Here is a 15525-nt window from a genome sequence, read left to right as displayed (position 1 = left end):
TGTGTGTCTCTGTGTGTCTGTGTGTCTCTGTGTGTCTGTGTGTCTCTGTGTGTCTGTGTGTGAGTGTGTGTGTGAGTGTGTGTGTCTGTGTGTGTGTCTGTGTGTGTGTGAGTGTGTGTGTGTCTGTGTGTGTGGGTGTGTGTGTGTCTGTGTGTGTGTGTGAGTGTGTGTGAGTGTGTGTGTCTGTGTGTGTCTGTGTCTGTGTGTGAGTGTGTGTGAGTGTGTGTGTGTATGTGTGTGTGAGTGTGTGTGTGTCTGTGTGTGTATCTGTGTGTGTGTGTGAGAGTGTGTGAGTGTGTGTGTGTGTGTGTGTCTGTGTGTGTGTGTGTGTGTGTGTGTAGGAGGTGCACTTGCTTGACCCTGAGATAAATTTTAAACTATTTCAGTTGCTTCCATGCACCAGGAGCCATTCTTGATGCTGGGAATACCGCCGTTTTCAAAACCAAGGCCTCACGCTTGTGCTGTTTCCATTCTCGCGGGGGATACAATGAACAAATGAATGTGCAACATGTTAGTTGAAGGGAGCAGGAAGTGCCCAAGTGGTGGCTGAGGTGGTGGGTTGCAGTTTGCAGTTGGATGCTCAGTACTGACATGAAGGAGTGAGGGGCACAGCCATGCAAATACCTGGGCAGGAGCATCCGGGGCTGAGCAGTCAGAACCACAGGCACAAAACCCTGGGTTCCTGTTTATTTCCACTGTATGTTTGTTTTATGGATTCTCAATATTTTTACCTTAATTTATCCTTGTGGACATTGATACGTACATACAGTGTGCTTCCTGTAAAAGGGCAATGCTGGGGGTACCGGCTGCTTCCTCCCCCCTCAGAAAAAACAAGGTGCCAGATGTACATCTTGAGAAATTGTTACGTGCCTTTTCCCACCTGTGTCCCTCTTCTGAATCCTGTTTCCTTATTGTCTTACTCTTTGGGGGACTACTATGAAAATGGACTTTGGAGTCTCGCTGGCTCTGAGTATGAGCCCTGACATTTCCTACCTGTGATCCAGGGCAAATCATTTATCCTCTCAGAGCCTGTTTGTTCATCTAAGTGGGGATGTTATACCTCCTCGTTATCATCATATTTTATGAGATGATGCATAGTGCTGGGGACCTGTCGGGCTTCTCCTTTTCACTGTATCTTTTTAAAAAATATATATATTTTATTGATTTTTTACAGAGAGGAAGGGAGAAAGATAGAGAGTTAGACACATCAATGAGAGAGAAACATCGGTCAGCTGCCTCCTGCACACCCCCTACTGGGGATGTGCCCACAACCAAGGTACATGCCCTTGACCGGAATCGAACCTGGGACCCTTCAGTCTGCAGGCCGATGCTCTATCCACTGAGCCAGACCGGTTAGGGCATGTATCTTTAATAATCCCTTTCCCATGGCTTTCATTTGAATCTAGGAAGGTAGTCAATGATGTTATATACATATAAAACCACCATATAGATATGGTGTCCTCAAAAATATAAACACACTTTGAATAATTATTAATTCCAATGTGTTGAATCTGAAAAGAAAGAAACATCAATTAAACTATCAACTGTTAAAGTGTGTATACATTTTTTGGGGACTGTGTGTGTGTGTGTGTGTGTGTGTGTGTGTGTGTGTGTGTGTGTAATTTAAATAAGCCTGTATCAAAGATTTATTAAACTCATTAACAAAGGACTCAGCAGAATGGTGAAGCTGACTCAAAGGAAATTTAAAGGATCAGGTATATAAAGTCATTGAAAGGATGCTGAACCAAGCTTGCTTAATTGCATATAAAATCAGCCATGCTTTTCGAATCTCCACCCTCCCTACCAGTCTGGTTTTGGCTTCCGTAAATCCTTCAGCTAGTCTTCAGTTGGCCATGCAAGGTGACTGTTCTGTAATTTAGCTGTAATTCCAGTTTGGTCCAGGAGGTGAGTGTATCTTCCACCTCCTCTGCCGCCATCTTGGATCTCCGTAGTTGTGATTTTTAACTTTTTCATTGCAATAATTTGAAAACAACATCAGAATAAGCGCCCTGTTTTCGTCTTTGGCTCGTGTTTTCTCTGTTTTTAACCTTTTTTCCTAAGCCTTTTCCTCCTTCCTTTCTTTCCTATCGTGTCTTCATCACCTGGTTCACGATTCTTGGGGGCTATTTCTCAGATGTAAGCAGAGTTAGGAGCAAGGTTGGCCTCACATACCGATAACTCAGCATTATGAGCGCGTTTACGCGTGTGACGTGTTGGGAGAAATGGCTGGTTGCGTTTGCATGGAAGTCCTTCGCAGCCGAAGTCTGTGGATGATGGAGTGGGGCAGCTAAAGCGAATGCTGGATCCTTGTCTTTCTGCCTGACGGCACGGGCCCCTCTGGGTCTGGCACAGACTGCACTTCATACATTTCCCAGGTGGTAACCAACTCCAGGACTCCGCCCTCCCTTCCTTGTTTGGTCAGCTGTCACCAGCAACATGTATGTATTTTCCATCTCAAGTGTCACAAACGGAGTGCCCTCTGAGCCAAAGTTGGCCCCTAGACATGTTTCATTCAGACTGAAAAGTTAAACATTTTTTTTTAATTGGCAAATGAAAATATTTTGAGATTTCACATTTACGGACACACATTTTCAGCTTTCATGATACAAACAACAACAACAAGAAGAAACTCCAGGTGTTACTGAGCCTGCGCTTGCTCATTCATTCAGGCTCCGGAGGGTCCTGGTGGACATCTGTTTGTGACTTCGCTTCCCGGTCGGCACCCCTGCCCCTTCTTCAACCTCCCAGAAACCCCACGGTTCGTGGAAGTGAAAAATTTTTTGACAGCTCTGATTTAAGCCATGTTAGAATAATAGGGATCTCATTATTTATAAAGCCCAGTCTCCTTTTCCTGTCAATATCAGTTATACCAGCAAACTCGTTTATTTTGCTTATTGTAAGTCTGGGGAACAAAGCAATCAGAAAAATAAAAATAGAGGCTGCAGTTTCTCATTATGTCCTCTAGATGGCAGCATTGTACTGGTATCTCAGTCCCCATCCCAGCCACCTTCAAAACGTTAGTTATATAATTTTCCAGTGGGAGTCATTTTAGGTTCTAAATTTATTATAGTATTTTTTCAATAATGTAAAATTTATCAGTAAATAGGTGGTGTCCATAAGATGCAATATATAAAATAACAAAACAATCCTTCCCCCGCCCCTTTTCTGGGCTTCCAGAGTTGATTAGTAGAAACAGAATATATTGCAACGTATACTAGTAATTGTCACGATTATGTGGGCTGTTCATTTAGTGTGTGTGTGAGCACATGCGTTCAGCTGCCACATCTGCAGTGCACATTGGAAAAATAGGCCTTCTCTGTGCATTCTGAAACATCTAATGTTTCTCATTTGGAGCAATTTCTTTATTTTATTTTGTGGATAATGAATGTTACCCACAATTATGGGAGGCAAGAGAGCAGAAAATAGTCTGTACTACAAGGGGGAGGTTCTTAGCGATATACACATACATAAGTAGACAAATGTGTGCTGTGTGTCGGCCTCATCCATAAACAAGGCCAGTGCTGGGAAAGGGAAGTTGTGTGTGTTAATTAAATTAATGGTTTGAGAACAAATCCATTTCAGAGCAGCTAATTAAATATTTCATTTTGAGTTGTTTTGTGTAATTGGCTTTGGTGTGCTCCAGACGAATATTAAGTATTCCATTTTATCTTCAAGCACAGCCCACTAACATTCCACTGATTTCGTTCTTTGGGTTTGGTGCTTTGGGTTTCGAAAGCAGCGTCTTTTTAGTTCTGGTCAGGCCACTTGACAGCTGAGTGTGAAACAGGGACCCTGCAGTTTCCTTTAGCACAAGCTTGGCCGGTCAAAGTCTGGACGAACCTACGTGGGACTTAAGCTTTCTTGTTGTCCTCACCTTGATGACACCCTAAAATGTTAGGGTTGGGAGACTTCCATGGAGTTCTCTCTCATCCAGTGTTCAAGTGTTACAATTTCCCCGATAAACTGGTCCTGTGGTCCCTGCACACGCTTCCTCGGGGATGGAATGCTGTGGGTGCCATTGCATCCACACTGGGCTGACCTCGGATGGAGCTGGCCGCCGTTCTCCTCCCTGTGAACACAGGGAAAGTGCAGGCAGACAGGCGAACTGGGTGCTGCCTGGTTGAGCCCTGAGGCCACCGTGAGGAGGTCGTGACCTTCTCACAGAGCCCTGCAGGGGCTGTGATTTCACTGGGAATGGCACGTGGGTTGGAACCCATCCATCTTCCCCGGCTTACCCAGACAACTGGACGCAGCAGGCAGAGTCCTCCGTGACCTGGCCCTGTTATTATGAGAGAGGCAGCTTTACCTCAATGGTGAAGTCTTCCCACACCCCGAACTGAATGCCTTAAATGATGGCTTTTACCCTTGTTCTGCCGCTGGCACACCCCCGCTTTCCATATGCTGCCTGGAGCCCGGTTTTAGGTCGAGCTTGGCAGCCCCCCCCCCGCCCCCCCTCCGTGAGATGTCCAGGAGAAAGGGCAGCAGTCGCTGAGGCTCTCGGGCGCTCACCTCTCCTGTGAGCATGAGCTGGGTCCCGCCCTGTGAGATCGGAGAAGCAGCCTGTCCTCCTCACGTTCAGCTCCCACCCCTGCTGGACCAGGAATCAGTCCTGACTCAGCCTGTCCCAGACCCCCACCCCCATCCCCTCCCCCTCCCTTCCGAGTCCTTCAGGACCTAAGTTCAGAGCGTCTGTCTTGTCTGTCTTTCGCCAAGCCTTCCTGGACACACCTGTCTCCACAACACAATCCCCCCTCCTTCTGAAAGCCTGCTGGTCCTCCATCCGCCCGGTGAGAAATAATGGGGAAGATTCCCCAGACAAGTGAGGGGCCTGCCTAACTTTCTGTCCAGGGTTTCATCGGCTCTCCCCTCTGGGACGGTGGAATCTGACTCAGAGCACAGAAACAGCCACCTTCTCTGGAGCATTTAAAATTCTGACAACCTTTCTAGTTTCAAGAAAAATTTCCAGACAAGTCACCTTTTGTACAGAGCATGTGTTTTCAGCAGTGTAGCCTTTGGCTAATGGGATCTTGTTAAGGGAAGCGCAGGTCTGCATCACCACCTCGGGACAATCTCCTCTCGCCTGGGGTCTGGAAGCCATGTGTTAAGCCCAGCTCCCCTGTCAAAGGCTCCCCGTGTAATTGACAGAATCTGCAAAGGCTGAATGACTTGAGGAAACAGGAAGGGGCGAGCGGGGCTGGGAGGCTGGTCTGGTGGGAAGGTGTCCTGACTTTAGACTTAGAGATTCTTAATGGAAGAAGAGGGGATTTAAAAAAAAAAATGATTTGAGAGAGAGATTTGTTGTTCTATTTGTTTATGTATACATTGGTTGCTGTGACCAGGGATGGAACTGCAACCGTGGCATATCAGAATGATGCTCTAACCAGCTAAGCTACGCAGCGCTCGATCCAACTGTGCTACTTGACCAGGGCCACGGGGTGATTTTTTAAAAAAATATACTTTTATTGATTTCAGAGCGAGGAAGGGAGAGGAAGAGAGAGATAGAAACATCAATGATGAGAAAGAATCATTGATCGGCTGCTTCCTGCACACCCCCCCCCCCCCCACTGGGAATGGAGCCAGCAACCTGGGCATACGCCCTGACCTGGAATCATACCCTGACCTCCTGGTCGATGCTCAGCCACTGAGCTACGTCAGTGGGGCAAGAGGCGATTTTTGAGAAGGTAAAATGGAGAGGGCGTTCCAGGTAGAGGGAATAGTGTGTGTAAAGTCATGGAAATAGGAAATAGCTCACTATCTACACACTCCTTTTGCTCCGAGCTCAGCTAAACCCTGCCTTCCGCAGAGAGCTCCAGGCCCCAGGGACCGTCGCTGTGTTGTCCATCTAGTTCCTCCAGAGCACCACTGGAGGCCCCAGAGGCCAGTTCCATCTTTCCCCGCATCCGCCCAGTCCCCAGGACTGAGGTCTGTGACTCTGCTCGGAGATTGACATCCGGAAGCGAGAGTCCAGGATGAAGGTGATAAAAATGCCCCTTCCTGATTCCGCAACGAAAGAACAAAAAAATCTTCTATCACAGAACGTCCAAGGTGTAAACATGCCTGCGTTTCCCTTGGTGGAAAACAAAAGGGAAGTTTGCTTCAGTAGGACTCTGCCTTTTCAGCATGGAAAGTTTAGTTTTGCTGCAAAATGGGGTTTTTAATATTTGATACGTTTTCGAGAACACCGCACAGCTGCAACCCTGAGTGGCTGGGCTCAGTTCAAAGGTTTGGACAAATATTTCGAGAGGAGAGCCGTGTTAAAGGGCCCGGTTTCCCGGATTTGCACTTGAAGTTCACTTACACATAAATCTTCAGAAGACTTGCTCTTCTCAGCTTCACCTTCTTCCAGACTCCAATGCTGCCCTTTTTATGGACCAGAAATCTGGCCGATTTGTGTTCCTGCAGTGGCCTCAACAATAAAGCCACTCTCATGACTGAATAAAATTTACAGCCGCCTCCCAATCGTGCGGCTGATTTGAATGACAACTGTGATGCTTGTCCTACTCCACTGTGATCGGTGATGGAAGGCCAGGGGAGTTTGGGGTGCTCTGGGGCCTTGGACACTGCTTTTTCTTCAAGCTCAGCTAAACTCCTGCCTTTGCAGAGAGCTTCCACTCCATGTGTCACAGCCACACCCATGTGTCGCTATGGGAATCACGGAGGCCTGCCCACCTGACGCTGGGTTTGCTCACAGGTGTCACGTGATGCCTTTAATGCAGAACATGGAGAGCTCTGGATTTGCTGAGGAAAATCAGTTTTTCATGTGTATATGTCTCTTTGAAGAAAATACCTCTCGTGTGTGTGTGTGTGTGTCTGTGTGTGTGTGTGTGTGTGTCCCAATCATCTTACCAACGTGATTGTTCCATTCTGCCTACTACGTGTATGACTTACGGGAGTAACGTCTGCTGCCCGTGTGGCCCTGTGTTTGTGATCACCTATGACTGCAGCTCTGTGGACTGCATCTCAGAAGACTTGCCTCTTTTTTTTTTAAAATATATTTTATTGATTTTTTACAGAGAGGAAGGAAGAGGGATAGAGAGCTAGAAACATCGATGAGAGAGAAACATCGATCAGCTGCCTCTTGCACACCCCCTACTGGGGATGTGCCCGCAACCAAGTTACGTGCCCTTGACCGGAATCAAACCTGGGACCCTTCAGTCCACAGGCCGACGCTCTATCCACTGAGCCAAACCGGTTTTGGCCAGACTTGCCTCTTTTAATAACTGGAGAGGAGTCATCTTCCCCGGGTGGTGAGCTTCGGGCTGGTATTGCTCTCTCGGGTTTTCCTGATTCTTGCTTTGTGAGGGAAACGGCTGGGCCGGGGCTGGCTTGGAATGCTAACATGCCCTCTGTCCCCAGAGTCATTACTGCTGTTCACTAAGCCCTACTATGTGTATGACGTATGGGAGTCATGCACATAGTAGGGAGGAAGGGCCAGAGAATCATCATTGCCCTTGGATTGGCCCAAGGTGTGTTTGGCTCAAAATAAAATGCAGGTGAAGACACTTGTCTTCCTTTAGAGCACAGAGCGATAGCAACGTGGTGCTGAGCAGGCTCCAGGTGGGAGACAGGTGAGGGCTGGGTTCTGGGGGCTCCTGCTGGGCCCCGGGGAGGGTTGGGTCATCCAGGGCTGGGTACTCCTCCCCCGGAGCTCCTGTGGCTCAGGTGCCTGCTGGTGAACAGAGGGGAGGCAATAGACTGTGTGGGTAAAGTTAGAATTTCTCTTTGCTTCTTTTTGGACCTTTTTTAAATCCTTCCTTCCTAAACAGGTCAGAAAAGATAATGTCTCCAAGCTGTCTACGCTAACTCATTATCCACTAGTTGCAACTCCTCAGATGGCCGCCAAACTTGGCACTGTTTGTGGCACCTATTTCACTACTTTACATAGAAACTGATGTTGGCAGCCACTCCAGGACCTACCCAAAGCAAGCCAAGCCTCCCAACCTCACACGTTTATTCTCACCTGGTTCATTTTGTATCATATTTATATCCCCTTTTGATAACACCTTGGTGCTTTTTGTTGTTGTCTCTTTAAATATAGAGTGCATTTTTGTGTGGCAAATTTCTGGGAGATTACCTCCCAAAATATGGTTGTGTGGAGTTGATACATGCTTTGTAAATATTTGAAATTACAGGATTTGATAATAAACAAATGACTGTTTTCCGACTCCCTGGTAAATGTGCATATGCAAATCAATTATGATCCTTCCCCCACCGCCAAGGCTATGCCTCTTATTTCTATCTTTGTTACCTTATGCTCAATACAGATTCTACTTCCCATTCCTTTGAATTACTCATCATCAATTAAAGGGCTACTTGTCACTAAGTTTTCTACAAAGCAGTCTATCACTCGAGTCAAATACAGTTGCATGAGCGACTTGCCACAAGAACAAAGAGAGAAGCTGGAAAGCGGATTAACATTTACTGACGGTGGCCAACTGTGCCAAGCACCGAACATAGGGCATCTCATTGCTTTGTCACAACGACCCTGTGAAACAGCTGTCGGATGCAACCCTCGAGGCTCGGGAGTTAAATCTTTCACCCAGGGTCATGCAGAGGTGGAGGTGAGGTTTGAACCAGCCAGATGTGGCTTTGGGATCTAATCAAGAGGATTTGGTGGGTGAGGGCAGATGGGAGGGAAAAGATCAGGTTGAAGATAGTAAGTCTCAGTCACGAGCATTTAGTAAGAACACGTGAGGGCATATCGTCCCCTGTCATACACAGACATGCAAGGTGGATCTCAGGACCCAGGAGCAGAAAGGAAGTGTGGTAGCTCCCAGTGAAAGGAAGCCTGAGGGTGAGGGATGCTAGTGTGGTCCGGCGGGAACCTCCTGATATGAGCCAGTAGCGACAAGCTGGGGCCAATCCCCGCACACCAGGACACACTGCCTCCCCACCGTGCCCGCTCTGCCTGCCACCCCTGCCACATGCCATGATCTGGACTCCTGGGTGACACTCTGTCCCTTCCAACTGCAGCTCCACCATCATGGCCTCCCTCCTTTGAGACCTGGAGTATCTGGGCTTCTACGGAGCCTTCCTAGACTGTGTCCTAGGGTGGACTTCTGCTTGCATCCTGATCTGCCAGGATGGGACCAACAACACACCCGGGCAGAGCCACCATGTCTCACCAGCCTGAAGGCAGAGGAGTGGAGAGAGAGTCAAGAATATTAATTCATTGCATTTCTATTGCAGGCTTGGGGTGCATCCCTCCAGAGGCCGGAACAGGGACTTCAACAAAGTAAGTGCTCAGTAAACATTTGATGAAAGAGGGAAGGAAGGAATGAAGGAATGAAGGAATGAAGGAAGGAAGGAAGGAAGGAAGGAAGGAAGGGAAGGAAGAAAGGAAGGAAAGAAGGAAGGAAGGAGGGAGGGAGGGAGGGAGGGAGGGAGGGAGGGAGGGAGGGAAAGAAGGAATGAGATCCATCAGTTGGCATAACTTTGTATCACACACAAATAGTATTTCTCAAAGTTGCAAACATTGCAAATCCTTCTCCCATTAACTGACCCCGGAAGTCACCATGCTCAGTGCGTAGGGGCTCCGAGGGTTTTGTGCCGCCCAAAGTGTCTGTTCCATTTGCCAGCAGCTGCTCTCAGCTCTCTGCCTGTTTGGGCTCATTCCCCCTCGGGGCTGGGTTTTCAATGGACCGCATAGCTCTTCTTTGGGGGTGACAGTTTTTCCTCCCCTCGCTGGTTGGTTTGGTTCGTATGTGTGGAAAAACACATCCGTAGGGAAGGGGGCCTTTTGAAAATAAATCGCAAAGGATGCCTGAAAGCACTCTCAGAGGCTGCTCTGGAGCGAGCAGCGTTTTCTGTGACGTGTTCGGCTGCTAACCGACAATACATTCTATCACAACGCCCGCCTACTGAGCGTTGGTGTAAGTGCGGTCTGTGTAGACCAGCAAGTCTGTGTTTATCTCCTAATCAGATGTTATAGTGAAAATACGAGACCCTGGCCCAGGCGGTGTGGCTCAGTGGTTGAGCCTCAACCTATGAACCTGGTTGGTTCCTGGTCAGGGCACATGCCCAGGTTGTGGGCTTGATCCCCAGTGTGGGATGTGCAGGAGGCAGCCGATAAATGATTCTCTCTTATCATTGATGTTTCTATCTCTCTCTCCCTTCCTCTCTAAAATCAACCCTGTATAATAAAACCCTCATATGCAAATCAGCCGAACAGCAGAAAGACCAGCAGAATGACAGGTCGCTATGATGAGCACTGACCACCAGGGGGCAGAGGCTCAATGCAGGAGCTGCCCCCTGGGGGTCAGTGCGCTTCCACAGGGGGAGCACCGCTCAGCCAGAAGCCCAGCTCACAGCTGGCCAGCGCAGCAGTGGGGGCAAGAGCCTCTTCTACCTCTGCTGCAGCGGGCAGTAAGGAGAGAGGGGTCCCGGACTGTGAGAGGAATGTCTGACTGCTGGCTTAGGGGCACAATGGGGGGCGGGGAGGGAAGGGGATGGGGATCGGTCCTAAGCCGGCAGGCGGACATCCTCCAAGGGGTCCCAGACTGTGAGAGGGTGCAGGCTGGGCTGAGGGACGGCCCCCCCCCCCAGTGTGCAATTTTTGTGCACCAGGCCTCTAGTAAAAATATATTGAAAGAAGAAAAAAGAAAAGGAAAGAAAAGAGGAGACACAGGCATCCCTCCTGATCTTGGGGTCCCTGTCTCACACCCTGAGCTGCCATGGCTCCCTGTTCACCTTGGGAACCACACTCCCCGAGTAACTGATGTGTCTGAGCAACATGCAAAGTAACGCAGTGAGAGCCAGCTCTTCAGGGACACCCAAGGGGTGAGTGCACTGAACTCTGCGCACGTCAGCACCCAACCAACCCAAACCAGGACAGGAACCCCACCCCCTGCCCCAGGAATTGGAACAACAAAATCCTCCCATTTGATCTGAGAAACTCAGATGTTCCTGAACGGGCTGGACCCTGGCGCTGAGGGACATCCACGCAGACGGGAGGACGAGAGGTGGGCAGAGCTGGGCACGTGGCCAGCGAGTTTGACAACAAGGTGACCTTGGGCAGACGCTTAATGTCACGTTGTCTCCCTCTGCCCACTTCACACATCTGTCAGAGAGGCGCAGTAACCCACCCTCCTCTCAGGTGGGGGCTGAGGATTAATTAACAGGTGATTGTAAATTACTTGGCACTCCTCAGAGGCACCACATTCCATACGCACAGAGTTATTACCCGGCCACCGGGGCGCGCAGCAATAATGACCTCAGGGAGCCTCCAGCCCACTGCGCTCCGGGCTGGAAGCGGGGGTCGGGGACCGCGTGGCGCTTTATTCCCCCTGCCAGCCCTGCTGTAAAACTGGCTTCTCCCCCACAGTGGTGTCTGCCCCATCCATGGCGCTGGCGCTTCATTCCCTGAATTATGAGAACAGATCTCTTCCCAGATTCCAGCTGGGACCAGGCGGGGAGGAGAGGGAAGGGCGGGGGCAGAGTGCTGTTTTCCAAGCACCGTTCTCTGAGCAGCAGACCCACGTGATGCACAAAACCCACAGGGCTTTTTGGGGACATCCCCCATGTGCCTTCCTCTTGGACATGAACAACCCGCTTTCACGTGCCAAAGTCCTGCAAAGGGGCTTTTAAGAACAATTCCACCTTCATTTACCCCTCTCCTCCCCAGATGAGCTGAGGTCTGGCAGATGTTTGCACACGTGCCCATTCTACTCCGCGTGTGTATCCCCCATTGGAACGTGATTCCATTTGCGCCTCGGCGGCAGGTGGGTTGACTTCCCCGCCTGCTAACCCTGGGCGGGCCTTGGGACTGGCGTCGGCCAGGCCAACAGAATGTGGTTGAAGGGCGCACCAGTTCAGAGTCCAGGCAGCAAACGGTTTTGCAACTTCTATTCAGACGCTTGGAGCCCAGCAGCCTCCACAGGCATGAGCCTGGGCTAATGTGCTGGAGGGCGAGAGCAAGGGGTCCCCCACTGTCCCAGCCACCGGCCGGCCAGCCACCCCCATGCCCAGGAGGGCCTCTGACTTCTTGGAAGGAAGCTGACACACACACGCCAGGGACCGGCTCCACGCAGCCCAAATTGTTGGCCAGGGCATCGTGAGCCAAATAAACGGTGGTTTTACTAGTAAATCATGAAGTTTGGGGTGGTTCGTTATGCAGCAGCAGACTGAGAATAGAATGATGGCATCCACTACAAAATTCCTTCACGTGGTCCCGGGTTTGTAAACTGGCATGACGAATTAGGGAGGCGCAGACTGTGTAGCGTTTCGGCGGGATCGGCTGTGGTCAGCTCAGTGCCACGGCCGTCTCCAGGCCAACACTCCGCTGTCCCGTGGGAAGCATGGAGACTTGCACGCCCCACCGTTCTGGTCCTTGTGTGGTTCTGGCTTTTATTCAGACCGTCAGAGGCACTCAAGGGAGATGCGGAAAGAAGAGAAGGCCAAGCTATTGTCCTTCAGGTGGCTGTGGGCAGAAGAGGGGCAGACGCTGGCACGAGGCTGGCAGCAGCTTCTGGCAAACCCTCAGCCATCACCCCTGGGGCGGCAGGGCTTCTCCACTGCCCTGGCTCTTCCGGGTGATGAACTCAAGCAGCTGCTTCTCTGACCTCTGCTTCCCCAGAGGCGTGCAGACCTCTGGTGGGGGAGCTTTCTAATTAGAGAAATGAGAATGCGATGACTTATAATGAGGGGATTTCTAGGGTACAGCCTGTGCTGCCCCCGATGGCCCTGCTGAACCAGACTCCAGGAGGGAGCGTCCCTCTGCTGCTTCTTTTTAAACGTTTGCTGATGGATTATAAAGGGTACAGTTCAGAGCAAGGTCTGGGGGGCCCGGAGCTCCCCCCATGCCCTCTCTGGGCAGCCAGCCACCCGCCCAGCACCTGGCTGTGCTCACCCACCAGGAGGCGCTGCTGTGCTTTGTTTTTCTTTTTTAAATATATTTTTTTATTGTTGATAGTATTACAGATATCTCCCATTTCCCCCCCTCTCTCCCCTTTTCAGCTCAGTGACCTCAGAAAGTTCCTGGACCTTTTGCCTCATTTTACTCACATGTAACATGGAATAACAGTTCTTACCCCAGAAAGTCTTTGTGAGGCACAGATGAGGTCACCCGGGCAGCGTTGGTGACGCGTAGTTGCTCTCTAAATGGCCGTTATCTATTCGTTCAAGGTTATGTCCCAGTTCTCAGTGACTGGAGTCTAAATGATTGAGTGGTGTTCTTCAATCTGTCCCACTTTTTTCCCTTCCCTTTCCTGTCCAGTATGACACATTGGTACATCTTAGGGACTTCATAACTTTCCGAGCGCCCCCGTGGGCCCCCGCCTTCCCATCTCTGCATCTTCTGCTCGGCTTGCTCCTGTTGCAAAGATGGTTTTCGAATAAGCAAACACATTTTACTCAGGTGAGTTGGAACACAATTGCTGTGGTATTTCCCAGGGACTTGCCTTTGAAATCAACAAACAAATCAAAACGTCTCATTTCCCTGTAAGGGTCTCAGTAGGATTGTATCAGAACGCAAAGGCAGGGAGGGCGGGGCAGGGATGAAAAACCCCAATCATTTTCACTTGTTTGGGAGAAGTTGCTGTGCTGAGAGGGCCCCAGAGGAATCAAGACTGTATTACAAACAAAAAAATAAAAAAAACTTTATCTGGTGTCTTGCTGTTGTAAACTTGTTGTTTGCTTACTTGTGGGGACACAGGGGGTTAGTTATGCTTCTTGAACTTTAAAAATATATTTTTTTAAATCCTCACCTAAGGATATGTTTTTTTTTATCGATTTTTACAGAGAGAAGAAGAAGAAGAAGAAGAAGAAGAAGAAGAAGAAGAAGAAGAAGAAGAAGAAGAAAAAGAGAGAGAGAGAGTGAGAGAGAGAAACATCGACTGGTTTCCTCCCATATGCTCCCGACCGAGGGTAGACCCCGCAAGCTAGGAATGTGCCTTGACCGGGAATCAAACCTGCAACCTTTTGGTGCACCAGACCACACTCCAACCATCTTGAACTTTTTTTTATGAAGGAAACTTCAAGGGCAACCAAGAGGAAACCCATCTCTCCAGAGATCTCTATGTGTATCCAAGCCCAGACCACAAGCTTGCATTTACTTGATTTTAACAACACACATTAATTTTTTGGCTGCATGATATATTTATGTATATTTTAATGTGGAAATTATATTTCCCCCAAATCGTTCACACTGCAGAGAGAATGAACTCAGGACTCAGACAGACACAGGTGTATACCGTCTATGTCATGGCTGTGTGACCTGGGGAAAATGCATTAATTTCTCTGAGCTGATCATCCATTTGAAAAAAAAAAAATTCTCTGGCAGGGCTGTTGTGAAGATGAAAATTAAATGAGATAATGTAAGTAATAATACATATGCAAGAGACAGTAGCTGTTGTTTTTATTGTTACTTATTCTTAGAAGGAGAAAGGTGAGAAATGTTTTCAATATTTGTAATGCCGGGAGGCCACTTGACTTTGATCTTACTCAAGGCTGAGCTCTCCAAGTGAACAGTGTGAAGCTTGCTGTTGTGAGATTGAGGAAGGAGACTGGAGGAGCCAGAGAGAGGAGAATGCGTATGTGTGAGGAATGGGTTCCATTTGAGCAGTGACTTTGATTTTCTCTAGCCAGTGTCTTCCAGTGATCCGATCCTGGAAGACTAGCTTGCTGACCTCTAAATACTTACTCAAACAGTCCCATGCTCACAACTGTGGACTATTTATGGCACATGCTCTGGCAATCCCCATTCATTTGGTTCATCTTATCTGCCTGATTCCTTTGCTTCAACAGATAGATTTCAGACATCCAGAATGCCTTGTGAAGTACTAAATATGGTCGGATGAAATTGGGGGATTTTTCTCTGTGGTTCTTGTTTTGTTTCTGTCACCAAGTACTCATTGCCTTCAGGGGAGGAGTGAGATAAAAGGGAGCAGCACTGAGGCATTTCCAAATGGTTTTCCAACAAATTTCTGAATGCGATTGCAGAGAGAGCAGTAGACGCAATGGTCTGGTAGCCAGGCTTTCTACTGCAAGAACATGGCTTTTTGGTTTTATTTTTGACAGAGGTATTTTGAGGCCGGAGTTTGTCATAGGCCTAGTGATATGGTGGTTGTAAGGCCACCTCCATAAGTGGAATATGGCTCCTTAGTTCAGATAGAATAGAAAGTGGCAGAACGATGAGATGTCACTCCACGGACAGAGTGTAAGGAGGAGGTGGCTTTCGTCTTGGGAGTGCCTCTCACCCTCTCTTGGATTGCTCACTCCGGGGGAAGCCAGCTGCCAGGCCCTGAGGCAGCTCCTGGAGAGGCCATGTGGGTGGGCTTGGAAGTGGCTCCTCCCCGCCTTAGCCTTGAGATGACAGGGGCTCAGCCAGTGACAGGTTGCCTGCAATCTTGGGAGAGATCGTAAGGCAGAGACACCTAACTAGTCATGACCAACTGGTCCTTACCCATAGACACCGTGAGGTTATCAATGTTTGTTTGGCTGAGCGGTGAAATTTGGGATAATTTCTCATACGGCAAGAGCTAATTAATACACATGTCCGAATCTGATGATATAAAATCAGTTTTTATG

Source organism: Plecotus auritus, assembly GCF_963455305.1.
Source record: "Plecotus auritus genome assembly, chromosome: 1".
NCBI lineage: Eukaryota > Metazoa > Chordata > Mammalia > Chiroptera > Vespertilionidae > Plecotus > Plecotus auritus.
The sequence above is the reverse complement of the archived record's forward strand: the minus strand, read 5'-3'. Positions refer to the sequence as shown.